This window comes from Oncorhynchus keta, chromosome 19, assembly GCF_023373465.1.
Source record: "Oncorhynchus keta strain PuntledgeMale-10-30-2019 chromosome 19, Oket_V2, whole genome shotgun sequence".
NCBI lineage: Eukaryota > Metazoa > Chordata > Actinopteri > Salmoniformes > Salmonidae > Oncorhynchus > Oncorhynchus keta.
Genome location: NC_068439.1, coordinates 57,632,239 through 57,652,478, shown reverse-complemented (window position 1 = coordinate 57,652,478; position 20,240 = coordinate 57,632,239). Strand labels below are relative to the sequence as shown.

Below are 20,240 nucleotides of genomic sequence, written 5' to 3'. Positions count from 1 at the left end.
GGACAAAGAGCCTTTGTGCAGGTTTCCCATGTCCCTTTGCTGTCAGGAAGTTACACGGACACCATTGAAGCAGTGAAGGCATGTGATATTTATTTGCTGGTGAGCCAGCGACTTTGACCCCTTAACTTCCCGCTACTCCAACCTCAAAACACACACCCACACATTAGTAACAGGATATACAAAAACACAGCCAATTCTATGGGGATTTCCCATGTGGCACCAAGTAAAATTGTTGTGGAAGTATCCCCATGGACACACACTGGAGCAGGCAGCTCTCCTTCATCCTACTCCTGTCTAAAAGAGGACACTGACTTTTTTTTGCGAGCGACAGGCAAACAGGAAATCATTCACTGCTGCAGCACAGGGGATTGAATTTAATAAGGGAAATTGGGTTACTGAACAAAAGCAAGGGGGAGGGGGGATGTGGAGAAGAGAAAAACGATGGGAAAAGGGAGACGGAGAGAGATTACATCACTACTATTTTTATCTGTACAAGGTATACTGATCACAGTGTGTGCTAACTTGTATAAAGCAACCTCAAGTTAGATTTTTTTTAACCTTCATTTTACCAGGTAAGTTGACTGAGAACACATTCTCATTTACAGTAACAACCTGAGGAATTGTTATAGGGGAGTACAGGGGGATGAATGAGCTAATTGGAAGCTGGGTATGAGGACCAGATTGGGAATTTAACCAGGACACGGGGGTTAACACCCCTACTCTTACGATAAGTGCCATGGGATGTTTAATGACCACAGACAGTCAGGACACCCGTTTAACCTCCCATCCAAAAGATGGCACCACAATCACTGCCCTGGGATATTGGGATATTGAGATGTTCCATTCAAAATACAACCTAGGATGTTTTTTTCCAATTACTGTACCTTGGCTAAAGTCGATTTCCAAATACATTTTTTTTAAACTTACTGTACATAGGTACTATATTTGATGCAGTTATTGAATTTTCTCAGTATTATCATCCAATTCATTCTGAAAATGTGCCCAAAACACAAAGTATGAATACATTTCATCTACTATTCATTTTATTTTCTGTTCTTAAAACATGTTTTTCTCTATTTACTGAACATGTATCTAAGGATCAAAGATACATTGCAGCACCCTATGCACTGAGAGGAGAGGATTTGATTGGTATAAGCAATTTGGTGAAACCCACACCTAACCTATTAGAAGACAAGGTGAAGCTATTACCATATTGATTACCCCAGTCAAATCCTCTCATATCTCAACAAGTGCATAGAGCTCAGAGATTCATTTGGGATTTGGCCCAAACGATACTATTAGTAATGCACAGACATAGTTGCTTACCTTAAAAAAAATATTTATTTATCTAGGCAAGTCAGTTAAGAACAATTATTTTATTTACAATGACTGCCTACCCCAGACAACACTGGGCCAATTGTGCACCACCCCCTTTTGGATACGGTTGTGATACAGCCTGGAATCAAACCAGGGTCTGTAGTGATGACTCTAGCACTGAGAGGCAGTGCCTTAGGAGCCCAAAGGAAAAATCCAAACAAAACCACTACTTCCTATAATTTACAGTGTTAAATAACACTAATATTTGTTGAACATTTTTTTGGGGAACAAATGTTTAATTTTGTCTTTATTATAAGGTTGGTAGCAAAATGTGAAAATTGTTGTGGAAATCTGTTGCAGCTCAAGTCGACTACAAAACCCACAATGCAATGCTCTTTCTATGGGCCGCCGGCCCATATAGCTACACACAATAATACCGAAGTCAATATTAGCTGTAAAATCGCCTACACGAACTGTACTATCAATTTAGGAGTCTACAATCTCACCATGTTCCACCTGCAGAGCAGAGTTCGCAACAGCCATCCAACAACACCATGCAATGCACCCTGGACTGAAGATCAGACAAATAGGAGAAATGTGGTGGACCCTCTGATAAATGACACATTTCTTGAGGTAGAAATATCGCAAAAATATGATCAATGGATCATTTGAGAGAAGACAACCTCCCACATTATGTGTTGAAATATAACATGTGTGATAGGAGACCAGTATTGAAATCTTACATGTATGATAGACGTTTTCGCGATCTAAAAGACGTACACTTATTAACTTCCAGTATACGGAGAACGGTTTATCGCAACGTCACGTCATACCGGTCCAATTCCTGCCCGGTTGAACGGCATCAGATCAAATACACATGAAAACATGAAAATACCCAGGGAATCGATAGAACATCGCTCAGAGATGCACAAAAACATAACATTCAACATCTTTGACTCTCTCTTTTAACCAGTAGATGTCTCCAAATTACTATGTTAAAACTGCTGAATTTAGGTCTAGAGATGCATTTTCTCTTGTTCATATCTGTTACACATCTGTTTAATAAAGTATATGTGATTTGTGATATACCGTTTTTTCTTATTGTATGCATGTGAGATGCAGCGGCCTTGAAAATGTTATCATTCCCATCCCATTTTACCGCATTAGCTGCTGTTTTCCGGAGGTCAAATGGAGCCTCTTACTCACACTGTTTGTTTATTAAGACCATAGGAGTCTGTTGAACGAAGAGCGCTCTAATTTGAATACATTAACCCTTGTTTTCTCACGGGCGTAATTGACTGCGCCTTAACGAGCTGCTCCCTTTCAAGTCGACGCGATAACGATCGCCAGAGAGCGTTAATTATGCGTGGAGTAAGCAACCTTGAACACACCTCGTCATTGGGCGACTTTGCATTGATTTAATTATTCCCATTAATTGTCGCTTCTCTGCCATGTTTGCCTTCAGTGTTTTATGCATTCATTTATTCTGGCCTATTTGTATCTTTTCGAAATAGGGGTTAACTGGAATCTGCCTGGGGGGGGATCTTCACCAGTGCTAATTTTCACTGATTAAGCTCTTTTGGTGTTTACAATTAATATATTACATATAGAAAGGCAATGGTTCAAAATGACACACACAATTTTTACATAAGCCTAAAGCCACATGTACAGAACATTGACTTTGAACTATCCAGAACTGGGCCTTATCCCCACTTGCCATTTACCCTCGTCGTTTCCCTTGTTCGATGGCACATCAAGGGCTTTATACATGAACAGTGTTTCCATTCAATTTAAATAACTTATTTCCTGAAAGGGATCTTCATGTGTGCTGACAGGTTGATACATACAAGACACATAAAAACTGGCTTGCACTAATGACCTTCCCAATGATTTTAATTACCCTATTCGGTGGGTTCTGACTAGTATTTTATAGAGCCCCAAACCACCCGACAATGTTAAAAGCTGATATGGATTCTGTAAAGCATTTATAAAATGCTTGGAGGATGGATTGGTCTACATTAAACTGAATATGTTTAGTGTTTCTTTCAAAGGAGAGCTTGCCATCTACAACTGGTTAATCGCGCAACAGTCTGGCCGTTAATCTCCAGCGCTGGGATGGTACAGTAAATTAATCTCTTCTGAAGTGAATGACCAGGTCTTTGGTTTTGGTTGCATTGAGATCCAGGTTACATCAGAGTGAACCTGTGTTTGGTGCAAAAAGTTTATAATTTTAAATATTACACAGCCTCACATTTGTTAATAACCAACAAAGCTGATTCAAAGTTGTTCTGCCAGGGTCTTTCAGGCCATTGTGTATCCTAATTGTTGATACTGTTTGAAGTTAAAAGTTACAATTGTCCCCCCTTGGGGATAGTGTATGCAGAAAGAATCTGCATTTAGTTCAGGTCCTAGGAGCTCAATTATCACTATGCATTTTACAGTAGAAATGTAAAACATCACCAAACACACACACAAACGAGTTTGCACATACACACTATTCAGACACAATATTTTTCACAGTATAGCTCTCTTACACACATACATGCACAAATACACAATCTCACAAAAATAATTCCTCATACTGTACAATATCAACACACTTATTAGACCCACATTTGTGTCCCAATGAGGAATGTGCATATATTAATCACATTCTATGTTCTAACCACTGTGTGGCACTATGTCCCTAAGGAAGGCAAGAGTCCCAATTTGCTGTGAAAACCTGAGAACAGAGCCAACAGTAAGAGTCATGTAGGGATGTCGTTTTTCTTCATTAAACAGGAATTTCTGCTTTTCTGACATTATCCTCCATCCATTTGAAAGGGACCTATCCCCTAATTAAAATAGTAATAATTCAATGTTGTCCTGATCATATCCCTCATAATACATGGTTTAAAATGGATTGTTCAATTATAGTTTCATTAGTACTTCAGCAGATTTAATTTAAAAACTTTTGTCTGTCCAATATTTGAAATGCCTTACAGTTTTCCTCAGTCAATTGCACCTAATTCCACTTGTTTGATTACTCAGTGATTAATATATTGAGGTTCATTGAAATAAGTGAAGGGTATTATATAATAACTAGGTAATATAGCCAGACATTCTTCAATACAATACTGTGCAACGTTACCCCCTTGGGGAAACTAGTTTCAGGAATGCAGAGGTGCAAACACATACAACACATGAACAGTATAACATCATGTGCAATTGTCTAATTGAATTTACTCAACCCTACCACATTTGTTTCCATGCCATGTCTATAGCCATGATACAACAATAAATTATTAGCTAGCAACCTTTGGCTTTACAACATTACACATCTTGGTGTAATGGATAAGATCCTGAACTGGCAGTCCCAGGTTGGGTCCCAGTTGGACGAAGCCCCAAATTCGCTGTAGTAAATAGCCCCAGAGAATTACCACTCACTGTGTATGGGAAATCTCTCTCATTTAGGCCATAATACTTAATTTCCCATAGTACTTTATCAATCTCTAGCCTGCTGTTTAATGCCAAATGAAACTAGAACATACTGTATGTTAAGTCATATTGGCTGATGAAATTAAAGTTAATAGATGTCTGGTTATATAGCTCATGTGTTTGTGAATGGCTACTGCCAAGCCCCCACAGTACAAGTTTGGAATGATACTGACATGATTGCAGTAGCGGCTCATCATTCAGGGAAGGTGGTTCAGAGCCTGTTCTGCATGTTATTTTGGCACTTATATGTGCCACATATCAGTTTGCAAACAATGTAAAAAAAAATCTATAATTAAAAAAAAAAAATATATATATATATATATAGATTTAAAAAAAATGTTTTTATAGATTTTTTTACTCTCATTGAGCTAATAAAGCTGCAAACAAACAGGCAGCTCCAAAATGCAGGTATTTCAGCCTAGCTCAGTGCTTTCTGTGGTGGTGGGGCAGGCCAGAAGAAAATGGGAGCATTGCACCGTGACTTGGCTCAGCATTGCACTGTGATTGGCTCAGTGTTCTGTCACTCATGGGGACACTGTCACCTGCCTTTAGTAAGGGTAGACATCAAGAAAGTGAGCCCCTTAGGTGCTGCCATAGAGTTACATTAGAAGTGCCCTTCCAAGAAGGCTCAAGGTCATTGGCCACAGAAATGACATCAAATCACATTATATGTACAGCAGCTTTGATTGGACTGATCATGTCAACATCTTAACTCACAATCCCAGCTAGCAGTCATTATCATGAATCAAGTCTACTAGCAAATCCTTTTTAATCATTGTCATATGAAGACAAATAATGAAGAGAAAATATAAATACAATTTATCGGCCACTGGACATGAACATTAAATAACAATTTGGAGACAAATTCAACAATGTGTGGTTTGTAAGAAATCAGTGACAGTGGCTAACTGCAAGCTTTGCAACTGGGAAGTCGGGAATAATACGCTTTGAACAGTCATTCAACCCGGAATTGTAAATCCGGCATCTTTCTCTTTGGTGACAAAATTTGCCGGTGGATGAAGGCCGCGCCGCTTTCCTGTTCAAGCACATCACAACAACGTGAGTCCAAAAATATCTTATGCTGCTTCATAAATTATGTAGGATGCCAGAGAAATATGTATAGTGTAAGCTAAGAAAGTAATACTATACTAAGTGTATGTTGTGTAGTAAGCTGTTAGTAGCCCATGTGCCTCACCCTAATAAATAAATTGGTATTGTAAACACATTGTTCGTGGCCGGTGTGTGCTTGTTTGCAAACGTTTTGTGTATAGCTTTGACAGTGCTAGTGATAGTAGTACACTGTAAGAACGGTCCATGTTCTGAATTCTGTCGCTGTACATTTCAAAAGTGCTGAACAAATACTTATATTGACTACGTCCATCGTCACTCGCTCATTAACGTCTTAATTGAAATTACGATTTTCCTCATCCCCTTGTCTTCGTCCCCTTATGCCATAGTTTGTACATCTCAATTGTCAGTAGGAACCACATTTGTTTAAGCAAGTCAGCCATGTCAGCTATGTTTTTTTTAAGGCAGTAAATGAGGCTAAATTAACTGTTTCGCTCAGCTGTAAGCCAGGTACAGCAGTGGTAAGGTGCTGGAACTGCTGTTAGGACTCTGCTGTTGGGACAGCTTTATGTAGGCCCTAGCAGTTTGTGTACACCGTTTGTCACCATTATAGTGCAATTAATGTATTGTTTACTGTTGTGTTGTGTAGTGGCTTTCCTGGCATGCATCCCGCATTTATTTTGTTTGCCCCATCAAGATTTACATGAGTTGATAAAGCTGTTGACTGTGGCCTGTGGAATCTTGTGCCACTCCTCATCAATGGCTCTGGGAAGTTGCTGGATATTGCTGGCAACTGGAACACGCTGTCGTACCCATCAATTCAGAGCATCCCAAACATCCCAGAAGAACTGGGGCATTTTCAGCTTCCAAGAATTGTGTACAGATTCTTCCGATATGGGGCCGTGCATTATAATTCTGAAACATGAAGCGATGGCTTTGGATTGATGGCATGACAATGGGCCTCAGGATCTTGTCAAGGTATCTCAGTACATTCAGTTTGTGCAGAAATTCTTTGGATGTACAAACCCACAGTTTCATCAGCTGTCCGGGTGGTGAAGAAGCCAGATGTGGAGGTCCTGGGCTGGCATGGTTACATGTGGTTGGCAGTTGTGAGGCCGGTTGGACGTACTGCCAAATTCTCTAAAACAATGTTGGAGGCGGCTTATGTTAGAAAATTGAACAATCAATTCTCTGGCAACAGCTCTGGTGGACATTCCTGCAGTCAGCATGCCAATTGCACACTCCCTCAAAACTTGAGACATCTATGGCATTATATTGTGTGACAAAACTGCACATTTTAGAGTGGCCTTTTATTGTCCCAAGCACAAGGTGCACCTGTGTAATGATCATACTGTTTAATCAGCTTCTTGATATGAAACACCTGTCAGGTGGATGGATTATCTTGGCAAAGGAGAAATGTTCACTAACAGGGGTGTAAACAAATTTGTGGCCAACATTTGAGATGTTTTTTTGCGCTTATGGAATATTTCTGGGATCTTTTATTTCAGCTCATGAAACTCTGGACCAAAACTTGTTGTGTTTCTATTTTTGTTCCGTATAGTTAGATTATTATTTTCAATGCTGTTCTTATTTAATCTCTTCAGTTTTTGTTGGAAAGTGTTAACACTGAAGAGACAAATATATTTTTCTTTGGTGGTCTCTGGGGAGATAAATCAGCTATTGGGTAGGCCATCAGAAGCTAGATAAAAGGCATCTGCAATACAACTGTATTAGGGCAGAATTTTGGAGTGATAGTGAAATCAACTAATCACATTTTGATTTATAATGGGTGGGACCATTTCTACAAAAATGGATGGAATATCTGTGCAATAGCAAGCAATAGTTTTCCCATGGTCGAGCAAGCTAGATTTTGTTGTAGGCTAGTTTTCGGTGGCTGCAGCAGGTGTTATCAAAGAGGATGTTGTTGCTAATTTGTTAGCTTCACCATTTTCAAGATTAACTTTCAACCAGAAGTTAGGGATGAACGCTGAGCTGAGCTGTATTCAATGAACAGCATTCTCACATAGGTGTTCCTCTTGTCCAGGTAAGAGTATATATATATATATATATATAGAAGGCAGTGTGGAGTGCAATAGAGATTACATCATCTGTGGATCTGTTGGGGTGATATGCGAATTGGAGTGGGTCTAGGGTGTCTGGGATGATGGTGTTGATGTGAGCTTTTCAAAGCCTTTCAAGGCAACAGATGTGAGTTCCATTTAGACAGGTTACCTTGGCGTTCTCGGGCACAGGGACTATGGTGTTCTGCTTGAAACATGTAGGTATTACAGACTGGGTCTGTGAGAGATTGAACATTTCAGCGAAGACACTTGCCAGCTGTTCAGCACATGCTCTGAGTATGCGACCTGGTATTCTGTCTGGGCCCACGGCCTTGCGAATGCTAACCTACTTAAATGTCTTACTCACATTGGCTATGGAGAGTGAGATCCCACCATCGTCCAGAACAGCTGGTGGTCTCATGGATGGTTCAGTGTTGCTTGCCTTGAAGTGAGCATAGAAGGCAGGTAGCTTAGTGGTTAGGAGCATTGGGCCAGTAACTGAAAGGGCACTAGTTCAAATCCCCGAGCCGACGAGGTGAAAAATCTGTCAATGTGCCCTTGAGCAAGTCACTTAAACCCAATTCCTCATATAAATCACTCTGGATAAGAGTGTCTGCTAAATTTTTAAATTGCCAATGTATTTAGCTTGTCTGGTATGCTTGTGTCACTGGGCAGCTCGCTACTGGGTTTCCCTTTGTAATCTGTGATAGTTTGCAAGCCCTGCCACATCCGTCGAGCGTCAGAGCTGGCATAGTAGGATTTGATCTTAGTCCTGTATTGATGCCTTGCCTGTTTGATGGCCCGGATGTTGTAGTGGGATTTCTTATAAGCATCCAGCTCCTTGGAAGCGCCAGCTCTAGCCTTTAGCTCAGTGCGGATGTTGCCTGTAATCAATGACTTCTGGTTGGGGTATGTATGTACGGTCACTATGGGGATGTTGTTGTCGATGCACTTAATAATACAAGTTCTTTATATTGTTCTTTATTCAAGTGGTAGTAATTTATCTTTATCTTTTTAAAATGCCCTAAGAGCATTTAACATCATACAACAGAATCTGTATGATTTAAAACGGGTTCTAAATTCGGGTAAAACAAAATGCATGGTATTTTCTAATGCCAGGCATGTTACTAATCATGTCATAGCTACATTGGCTGGACATACTATAGAGCAAGTCAAAGTGTACCAACATTTGGGTGTGTGAGCTGAGCTTCACTGTGCATGTGGAGAACTTGATAAGGAAGCTCAAGCTGAGAATAGGTTTTTATTACCGACATAAGGCTTGTTTTTCTTTGGAGGCCAGGAAGGAGCTGGTACGATTGACATTACTGGAGATTTTAGATTTTAGTGATGATATATATATATATGCAGGCCTCAAACACTACCCTGAGAGCACCTGATTCAGTTTATCATGCGGCCCTCCGGTTCATTACAACTCAAAAACAGCTAACACATAATTGTGATCTCTACAGCGCTGTTGGCTGGTCGTCATTGACCTTGCGTAGGCTTAACACTGGTATACACTGATTTATAAGGCCATATTGGGTAAAATGCCATTTTTATCTCTGTCATTTTTTAATCATCTGTAAATTAATATCAATTACTGTCCCATTCTCATTTGCTTCTAACAGTACCAAAAATTAGAACAGGACATGGTAGAAATGGTTTTAGTTACTCAGCTCTGTGGTGCTAGAATACTCTCCTGAACATTTAAAAATTTGATGATCTAGTTTCGTTGGTAGAGTTTAAACACTTGATCGATGTATATATCTTAGTAATTGTCTTTATGACAGTTGTTTTTTTAGTCAAGACTTTCGTGTTTTTTAACGTAATATGTAATTGTTGTATTGTATGTGTGTTTATAGTTTTGTTTAATGTTGTGTTAGTGTATGTAAGTTGTTATTTCTGAAACGTTGTTCCCCCTGCTACTATTGGACAAGTTCTCTCTTGGAAAAGAGATGTTATCTCAATGAGAAAAACCTGTATAAATAAAGGTTACAAAAATACATAAATTATGAACCGGTAACTGATGTGGTAAACCACTCAATGTTATCTGATGAATTCCGGAAGATGTTCCAGTTTGTGCTAGCGAAACAGTCCTGTAGCTTAGCATCCGCTTCATTGGACCACTTCCATATTGAGCAGTTTGAGTTCTTGCTTGTATGCAGGAAGCAGGAAGATAGAGTTATGGTCTGATTTGCCCTTTCCTTATCTCCTTTCAGATCTTTTCCTCCTTTCCTAGCTCCCTTTTCTAGTTTCCTTTCCTTCTTTCCTTTCCTCTCTACTGCCCATGGTTGATCCTCGGGAAAGGAAGTTAGGAAATGAAGAAAGGAAGCTAAGAAAGAAAAGGAGTTAACAAGTATGTGGCAGGTATTAGAGGTCGACCGATTAATCGGAATGGCCGATTAATTAGGGCCGATTTCAAGTTCTCATAGCAATCGGATATCTGTATTTTTGGATGCCGATTTAGCCGATTTAAAAATATATATATATTTTACAACTTTATTTAACGAGGCAAGTCAGTTAAGAACACATTCTTATTTTCAATTACGGCCTAGGAACGGTGGGTTAACTGCCTTGTTCAGGGGCAGAACGACAGATTTTTACCTTGTCAGCTCAGGGATTCAATCTTGCAACCTTACGGTTAACAAGTCCAACGCTCTAACCACCTGCCTCACGAGGAGCCTGCCTGGTACGCGAATGCAGTAAGAAGCCAAGGTAAGTTGCTAGCTAGCATTAAACTTATCTTATAAAAAACAATCAATCATAATCACTAGTTATAACTACACATGGTGGATGATATTACTAGTTTATCTAGCGTGTCCTGCGTTGAATATAATCGATGCGGTGCGCATTCGCGAAAAAGGACTGTCATGGCTCCAACGTGTACCTAACCATAAACATCAATGCCTTTCTTAAAATCAATACACAGAAGTATATATTTTTAAACCTGCATATTTAGCTAAAAGAAATCCAGGTTAGCAGGCAATATTAACCAGTTGAAATTGTGTCACTTCTCTTGCGTTCATTGCACGTAGAGTCAGGGTATATGCAACAGTTTGGGCCGCCTGGCTCTTTGCAAACTAATTTGCCAAAATTTTACGTAATTATGACATAACATTGGCGGTTGTGCAATGTAACAGGAATATTTAGACTTATAAAATACGGAACGGTTCCGTATTTCACTGAAAGAATAAACGTTTTGTTTTTGAGATTGTTTTCTGGATTCGACCATATTAATGACCTAAGGCTCGTATTTCTGTGTTATTATCTTGGGATGCACCAGCAGGCTCGTAAGCATTCATTCAAACAGCACTTTTGTGTGTTTTGCCAGAAGCTCTTCGCAATGAAGCATTGAGCTGTTTATGACTTCAAGCCTATCAACTCCCGAGTTTAGGCTGGTGTAACCGATGTGAATTGGCTAGCTAGTTAGCGGAGTGCATGCTAATAGCGTTTCAAATGTCACTCGCTCTGAGACTTGGAGTGGTTGTTCCCCTTGTTCTGCATGGGTAACGCTGCTTCGAGGGTGGCTGTTGTCGATGTGTTCCTGGTTTGAGCCCAGGTAGCAGCGAGGAGAGGCATGAAAGCTATACTGTTACACTGGCAATACTAAAGTGCCTATAAGAACATCTAATAGTCAAAGGTATATGAAATACAAATGGAATAGAGAGAAATAGTCGTATAAATACTATATTAACTACAACCTAAAAGTCTCATGTTAAAAGGAACCACCAGCTTTCATATGTTCTCATATTCTGAGCAAGGAACTTAAACGTTAGCTTTTTTACATGGCACATATTGCACTTTTACTTTCTTCTCCAACATTTTGTTTTTGCATTATTTAAACCAAATTGAACATGTTTCATTATTTATTTGAGGCTAAATAGATTTTTATTGATGTATTATATTAAGTTAAAATAAGTGTTCATTCAGTATTGTTGTAATTGTCATTATTACAAATACAATTCTTTTTAAATCGGCCGATTTCATCAGTATCTGCTTTTTTTGGTCCTCCAATAATCGGTATCGGTATTGGCTTTGAAAGATCATAATCGGTCGACCTCTAGAAGGTATTAACCATGGCCAGTAGAGAGAAAAGGAAGAAGGAAAGGAAGCTAGTAAAGGGAGCTTGTGTCAGCGTCGTGTGTATAGGTGGCAGGGAAGTCAGGCGCAGTAGAGTCAAAATGGAGTGTAAATTGAGTCTTTTAATAAATATCAACAGAACATGCTCCATAACACTAAAAGTACAGACATGAAAAGACATGGGTAGGAGGACCCGTCGCGCACCAACACAACAAAATAACAACACTGACAATAAAACAATCTCTGACAAAGACATGCGGGGAAACAGAGGGTTAAATACACAACAGGTAATGAATGGGATTGAAAACAGGTGTGTGGGAAGACAAGACAAAACCAATGGAAAATGAAAAATGGATCAATGATGGCTAGAAGACCGGTGACGTCGAACTCCGAGCACCGTCCGAACAAGGAGAGGTAATGACTTCGGCAGAAGTCGTGACAGTTTGGAAAGGAAGCTACAAAAGAAAGGGAGCGAGGAAAAGAAAAGTTCACATGTATGTGGTAGGGATTAACCACGGCCAGTAGACGGTGATTGTATTCATTTTAGTGACAGGCTAGTTTGAGTCACAGCTCCAACCCTAATCTAACACATCTGATTGTAATAATTAGCTGGTTTATAAGTTGACTCAGGTTAGTTACAACTTGGGTTGGAGAAAAAACGTATTTGAGGGTAGTTCTCCAGGAACAAGGTTGGGCAGGGGCGGACTGGGACAAGAATTCGCCCCTGGCATTTTATTCACACCAGTCCACATCTCTGCGCACGCTGCCAACCCTCCCTCATCTTCCTGGGTAAGTCTAAGAACTTTGTACACCTGAATTGTACAATATTTATACATTTGTATTTTTTTACTCTTCATACTCTGTAAAGTTGGTTGTTGATCATTGCTAGACAGCCATTTACGTCTTGGCATAGATTTGCAAGACGATTTAAGTCAAAACTGTAACTAGGCCACTCAGGAACATTCAATGTGGTCTTGGTAAGCAACTCGTGTCCTTGTGTTTTAGGTTATTGTCCAGCTGAAAGATGAATTTGGCTCCCAGTGTCTGTTGGAAAGCAGACTGAACCAGAATTTCCTCTAGGATTTTGTCTGTCCTTAGCGCTATTCCTTTTATTTTTATCCTTAAAAAACTATCTAGTCCTTGCCGATGACAAGCATACCCAAAACATGATGCAGCCACTATCATGTTTGAAAATGTTTAGAGTGGTACTCACCGATGTGTTGTGTTGGATTTGCCCCAAACTAACACTTTTTTTCAAGACAAAAAAGTAATTTATTTGCCACGTTATTTTTGCAGTTTTACTTTAGTGCCTTATTTGCAAACAGGATGCATGTTTTGGAATGTTTTTATTTTGTACAAGCATCCTTCTTTTCACTCTGTCATTTAGGTTAGTATTGTGGAGTAACTACTAGGCTTGGGTGGTATACCGTACATACACTACCGTTCAAAAGTTTGGGGTCGCTTAGAAATATCCTTGTTTTTGAAAGAAAAGCACTTTTTTTTTGTCCATTAAAATAACATTTAACATCAAATTATGGAATATCTACATAGGCTTACAGAAGCCCATTTTCAGCAACCATCACTCCTGTGTTCTAATGGTACGTTGTGTTGGCTAATCCAAGGTTGTCATTTTAAAAGGCTAATTGATCATTAGAAAACCATTTTGCAATTATGTTAGCACAGCTGAAAACTGTTGTTAAAGAAGCAATAAACATGGCCTTCATTAGACTAGTTGAGTATCTGGAGCATCAGCATTTGTGGGTTCAATTACAGGATCAAGATGTCCAGAAATAAAGACCTTTCTCCTGAAACTCTTGTTCTGAGAAATTAATTATATTCCATGCGAGAAATTGCCAAGAAACTGAATATCTTGTACAACGCTGTGTACGTCTCCCTTCACAGAACAGCGCAAACTGTCGCTAACCAGAATAGAAAGAGGAGTGGGAGACCCGGTGCACAACTGAGCAATAGGACGAGTACATTGGAGTGTCTAGTTTGAGAAACAGACGCCTAAGTCCTAAACTGGCAGTTTCATGAAATAATACCCGCAAAACGCCAATCTCAATGTCAACAGTGAAGAGGCGACTCTAGGATGCTGGCAGATTTGCAAAGAAAAAGCCATATCTCAGACTATCCAATAAAATAAAAGATTAAGATTGCCAAAAGAACACAGACACTGGACAGAGAAACTCTACCTAAAAGGCTAGCATCCCGGAGCTGCCTCTTCACTGTTGACGTTGACTGGTGTTTTGCCGGTACTATTTAATGAAGCTGTACACATGGACTGTGGTGTTAGTATAAGGGAACCCATACTCTCAGAGAGAGAGCAATAAAGCTGAAAAACAGCCAAAGAAAAGGAAAACATATTCAACACTACATACATATGTAGAACCAGGAGAAATCTAGATAATGGTAAAAGTTAAGGTAACCTGTCGGGGAAGTATATCTCAAGAAAAAGGCCTAGATGCACTGGGATGACCTACAGGAACGTGACAGAGAAATGTCACCACCTACTGAATGCATTTGTGAACTGGCTTCTCTAGTTATCAAGCTCAACTACTTTGCCTTTGAAAAACACTTTTTTTTCTAGTTAATGGAGTTGCTATGTGCTCCACCTTTGCCCCTAATTATGCTAATGTTTATGTGGACTATATTGAGCAAAAGTTGACCTGTGTTGAGACCAGGAACCCTTACTTCTCCAAGATCCTCAAAAGGTTCAGGTATATTGATGATATTCTCTGTGTGCGGATTGGCACTGAACAAGAACTCCATGAATGGACTTCCTTTTTGAACAGTATGAACACTGACATGAAATTCTCTATTGGATATGACCATAAGTGAGTCCATTTCTAAGACATGTGGATAGAAGTTGTTCATGGGGAACTTATCACCACTCTATATCAGAAAGAGACTGACAGAAACACTTTTCTCCTAGACAGTAGCGTTCATCCTAGTGCCCCTAGCCCTTTCCTGCAGGCAAATGACATAGTGGCCTCGTGGGAGAAATTGTATTAATATTTTTCAGAATTTCAGAATTAATAAACATCACTTTTTCAAATGCAGAAAATCCAATGTTTCTATGGCAAACTTTTGTGTTATATTTGTCTTCTGTGATGTGTGTGTGTGTGTGTGTGTGTGTGTGTGTGTGTGTGTATATATAAAGTGTAATATTGGGATGCAAACTCAAAACGGAATAATGTACATGTCAACTCTATATCTGACATGGTACAGGTGTGTTCTTTATTTAAGCCCATAACCATGAGTGTGTGAGGTGAATCCAGAAAGAACAAAACCCTGTCCTCAAACATGTACATCACAAGGTGCAAAGTTATGGGCAAAGACAAAACATCCACCAAATTCAATATTTTTCTTGATCAAATAACATGGAAACAACTACTTTCTGTGCAGTATTCATTTACCAACCTTACAAACCATTTAATGTAAATGTACATTACTGTATTGTACATAGGCTGGTCATTTAGGTTTGTACCTTTTGACTTTCCATCACCATGAAGAAAAACAATGACCAATACAGTAATTGAGTACATTGAGACATCAAGTGATTTGTGATGATGTGGCTTAGTTGGTAGAGCATGGAGCTTGCAATGCAAGGATTGTGGGTTTGATTCCCATGGGGGACCAGTATGAAAATGTATGCACTTAGTACTACTGTAAGTTGCTCTGAATAAGAGTGTCTACTAAAAGGAATGAATCAGCAATTTCAGTTTTCACATAGAAATAAGTTGCATTTGCAAAGTATTTCAAGAAACTGTAAAACATATCAAGTAACTATTTTTATATTCCACAAGTATTATCAGATTAAGTAATATAATAATAATAATAATAATAAATGCCATTTAGCTGACGCTTTTATCCAAAGCGACTTACAGTCATGTGTGCATACATTCTACGTATGGGTGGTCCCAGGAATCGAACCCACTACCCTGGCGTTACAAGCGCCATGCTCTACCAACTGAGCCACAGAAGGACCTACGTGCTTTGTACAGATAATTATCAGACTCAAGTTACAAATGCTGGTAAACACTGAAATACATTTAGTTTAAAAAATCCAAAGTAGTGCACTGGGCCTTTACTTCTCCTATGTTTAGTCTTCAGTGCAGGCAATATTTTTTTCTGCAGCACCCCCACCCCACTTTCCGCGGCTATGCCTCAGACCCAACGCACAGCCAGGAATTCAACGACCCCCCCCTCCCATTCGTCTACAAACAGGGCCCCAATCTTCGCAGAGGACTAGTCCTTGCCAGCCTCAACACGGATTCTAAACAAAGCCTCCTTAATCCCCTGAGCGATGGAAACTACCCCTGTGGCAACTGTGCTCAGTGCAACAACACTCCAAAAAGTTCAGACACCTCAGGTCTGGAAAAATATGAAGTGTCAAAGGCATGATCACATGCAACACAACACATTTGATGTACCTGGGCAAGACATCCAGAAGCTTGAAAGAGATTAAGCGTAACATAGGAGTTCTATAAAACGCAAGGATGAAAATTACCCAGTACTCTCACAGTGTGTCTTCTCCAGGGCATTGGGAAGGTGGAAGTGTCACCAGAGCTTGAAGAATTAATTAATAATGTGCAAATATTGTACAATCCAGGTGTGCAAAGCTCTGCAAAGCTCAGAAAAGATGAGGGTGTGTTGGCGTCATGTCCAGTGATGTGGGCTCGTGTGAATAAAATGCAACCTCAAACTAGTTCTTATCAGACATGAATTGCTGAGTATGTTTACTTGCCCACTAATAATTCAATATTATGCAATAGACATTTTAACACCTTACTCTGCTTAACATAATCGGCGTAAGGTCAAAAGTAAGCATACGCCAATTAATAATTTAAAACACTTGGCTTTCTGAGTAATCTTTCAAATTCTTAGGACAATGAAACTTAATCGACTTTCCGGCTGTGTATTTGATCTGCGCATGTGCTAGTGCTGAGCGAGCGAGTGAAGTGTGTTCGGAACAACTCAATGTATGCGTCTTAGAAGTAGTTTTCACATACACACTTTATATGTCCGAAAAATAAAATGTTCGTTGTGGTAGAATGTTTATTTTGATTTCCGATTCTCTGCATTTACCAGAGTGCCATGTTTTCAGATGTGTCCATCTATGTAAACAGGATTATTAGGGAAATCGTTCTTCTTGCGAAACATGTAAACATTTTAAACGAACTATTATATTAACCTGACTATCCACAATAATCACATTATGGTGTGCATGTAACCACACTCATTGAAGCACACTCCATACATTTCTCTGCACTTGTGCATAACATATATTTCATTAGAAAGTCACTCCAATCATAATATGCTGCTCAGATCGCAGTGTCCGTTTCACCATGAGTGATCAGTGATCATCCCACCTTAATTCCACCACTCTCAAGGCACAAAGCCGGTTGCCTTGGCACCCGCCTAGTTCAAGAGATGCCATTTAACCGCCACACATCAATAAGGTATGAGTGTGCTAGGGTCGTCGGGTCACGTGACACCTCGTAGGCCCAGCCTCCTGATCCCCCACAAAGAAACGTATCAAATATTGATACGCACCATATCTATAATTCAGCAGTGTGTCTCTGATAGCCTAACAGGGACAAGCTTCAGAGCCCAGCACAGAGGAATTCTGCATGTGGCACCCTTTTCTCTAACATACTGCACTACTTTTGAACCAAGCCCTATGGATCCTGGTCAAAAGTACTGCACTCTACAGGAAATAGGGTGCTACTTGGGAAGAAGACGAAAACATATGAGATTGGAAGAGCCCTCTGGTTCTGCTCAGTGCTTCGCTTGTGTCAAAAGGGGAAGAGAGGGCTGCAGTGTTAATTTCTGATGCCGATTGGAGTAGATGGCATGCATTGTTATTGGATCACGATAGAAAGAGCATGGCTCTCATCTTACGTTGTTAAGCTGTGTTTTGACATGTGGAACATAGGGGGAAGTTAGTCCGCAGCAATGTTGTAGTACTCTAGTCCAGGACTTCACATGGACTCAACCAATGGTGACTTGGTCTTGGACTCGACCGGTCGGGACTGTCAGACAATCGCTCTTTTGCAACATACTAGCTACAACAGCAAATGTTAAATACCTGTATTATCTATTTAGCTTTACAAATGTGCAACACTCATGAAATTTCCCCTTAAACATGGTTGGTCAGCTACTTTTAAAAGAGAACTGCACCCGCTGGTTTGGCCTTGTTTTTTGCCTTGCTCCTCAAGAAATGCTGGGGGCCATGACAGAAGCCAAACATGAGTTTGCTTGGGGGTGTAGTTTGATGTGAGTGTTTCTTGGGTGTGTCCTTTCCACCACCAAGACACACCCATCTGTCAGAACCTTTCTGCAACCTCCTGTAGATTGAGATCAATAACAACAGGCAGATGTATGGTGAGATGCCAGAGGAAGCTTTGAATAGGCCAGGAACCTACAGAGTATTAATGTCTAAAAGCAGGAGATGATGGGATCCTTAGCTTTAAATGTACACACAACTACTACTACCAAGTTCAAATCCAGATACTTTTCTCCCAGAAGGTTTGAGTGGCACTTGGAAGTGCCATTGTGATAATGAAGATGGTTTACTTAAGACGACCACAACAATTACATTGTATATGCATATATTTTGTGTATTCATACAGTTTAAGGGGGTACTTTTGTCATGGTGACAAGGTGAAGGTGCTCTCTACTCAAATATCACAACAAAATCATTCCGATAGACCCAGCACGGCATATGACAACCATTTTGTATAAGGGATGTCTCCTTTCACATCTGGAAAAAGAAAGAGTAGTAGAAGTAGAAACTGATGCTGCTGCAGCATTCACAGTGGGCATCACAGTGGGAATCCAGTTGGCATGGATGTCTTGATAGAGGTCAGCTGGTGAACCTACAGTACTTAAACAAATCAGAAGCACACCAATCTTCAGGTTAGCTATACCATCAGGGCTCTTGATTGTTTGATTGTGTTTATTCATTCAGGTTTTTAGTGTCATATTTATTTGTCCTTTATTTAACTAGGCAAGTCAGTTAAGAACAAATTCTTATTTTCAATGACGGCCTAGTTGTTTAACTTAACAGATTTGTACCTTGTCAGCTCAGGGGTTTGAACTTGCAACCTTCCAGTTACTAGTCCAATGCTCTAAGCACTAGGCTACCCTGCCGCCCAACATCTATTGTTGGGCTGGAACAACCAATAGCCAACACAATGAGGCCTTTGTCCTATGCTGTAATGTACATACATTTTCCCTCTTATGAATAAGTTCTCAATATATTATCATTGGGTCAGTGGCACAGGAGTTTTTTTTTTTTTACAATAATGTCCTCCTCCAGGCTATATGGACGTCATATTGTACAATTTGTATCTCCTTATTTTGAGGTCATGGCTAGCAGGGAACCAGATTTTGTCAAATTAATGTTCAATTTGACTTTTAGTAGCAGGTTAGGATAATTAAAATAGCAGGTTAGGAGAATTAGGTTAAGGTTAGGAAAAGGGTTTATATTAGTCTGCAAGTATGATGATGGATGCATACAATCCTTTGTTATAAAGGTACATTTTTATGGTGAACAATTTTCTAGTTTTGGGGAAGCTATGTAACAGACACATGCTAATAGCTAGACTACAGCTACTGTATCGAGCTAGCTAATGTTGGCTAACTTAGTCTTGTTGTTAACACTTGGTTAGCATAACAGCTAAACTAAACTCAAAATCAATCAGACTTACCAGTGGGTTCAGGTTTTGACGGGCAAAAATGTTAATTCGCTTTTCTGACAGTTTTTGAGTCTTATCTCCTTGGTGATTCATGATTGTGGGTAATCTGTAACAAAATCCAATTGTATTTCCTGCCTTGTTAGAGCAGCCAAATACTGCACAGAAATTGACCGTGGTGATGAATCAACTGGTTTTAGGCACTGTTATCATGCAGCTTGGGGTGGCCATTCAGCTGTTGTTAAAATAATTTATGTGGTGGTCTTCCAACATGGCCGCCAGGAGGCGTTGTACGTCAACTGTCAACCCTCTATTAGGGAGACACAGAAAGGAGACAGAGCAAACCAAAAGAACTGCAAAGACAAAACAATAACATGGGCTACGGTGGCACGTTTTGCATGTCTGTAAATAGCCGGGTAAGTACAGTTGAAGTAGGAAGTTCACATACACTTAGGTTGGAGTCATTAAAACTCATTTGTCAACCACTCCATAAATTTCCTGTTAACAAACTATGGTTTTGGGAAGTCGGTTAGGA

The 20,240-nt window shown here is 39.8% G+C and overlaps 1 long non-coding RNA gene across 1 annotated transcript; it reads right to left on the bottom strand.

Moving 5' to 3' along the window:
• Nucleotides 1-18,602: 18,602 nt before the first annotated feature.
• On the bottom strand, nucleotides 18,603-20,029 carry LOC118397790 (uncharacterized). Its single transcript, XR_004828498.2, has 2 exons — nucleotides 19,721-20,029; nucleotides 18,603-18,894 (listed from the first exon to the last, which is right to left on the bottom strand). It is a non-coding gene; the product is annotated as an uncharacterized LOC118397790 (long non-coding RNA).
• Between the last annotated feature and the right edge of the window lie 211 nt (nucleotides 20,030-20,240).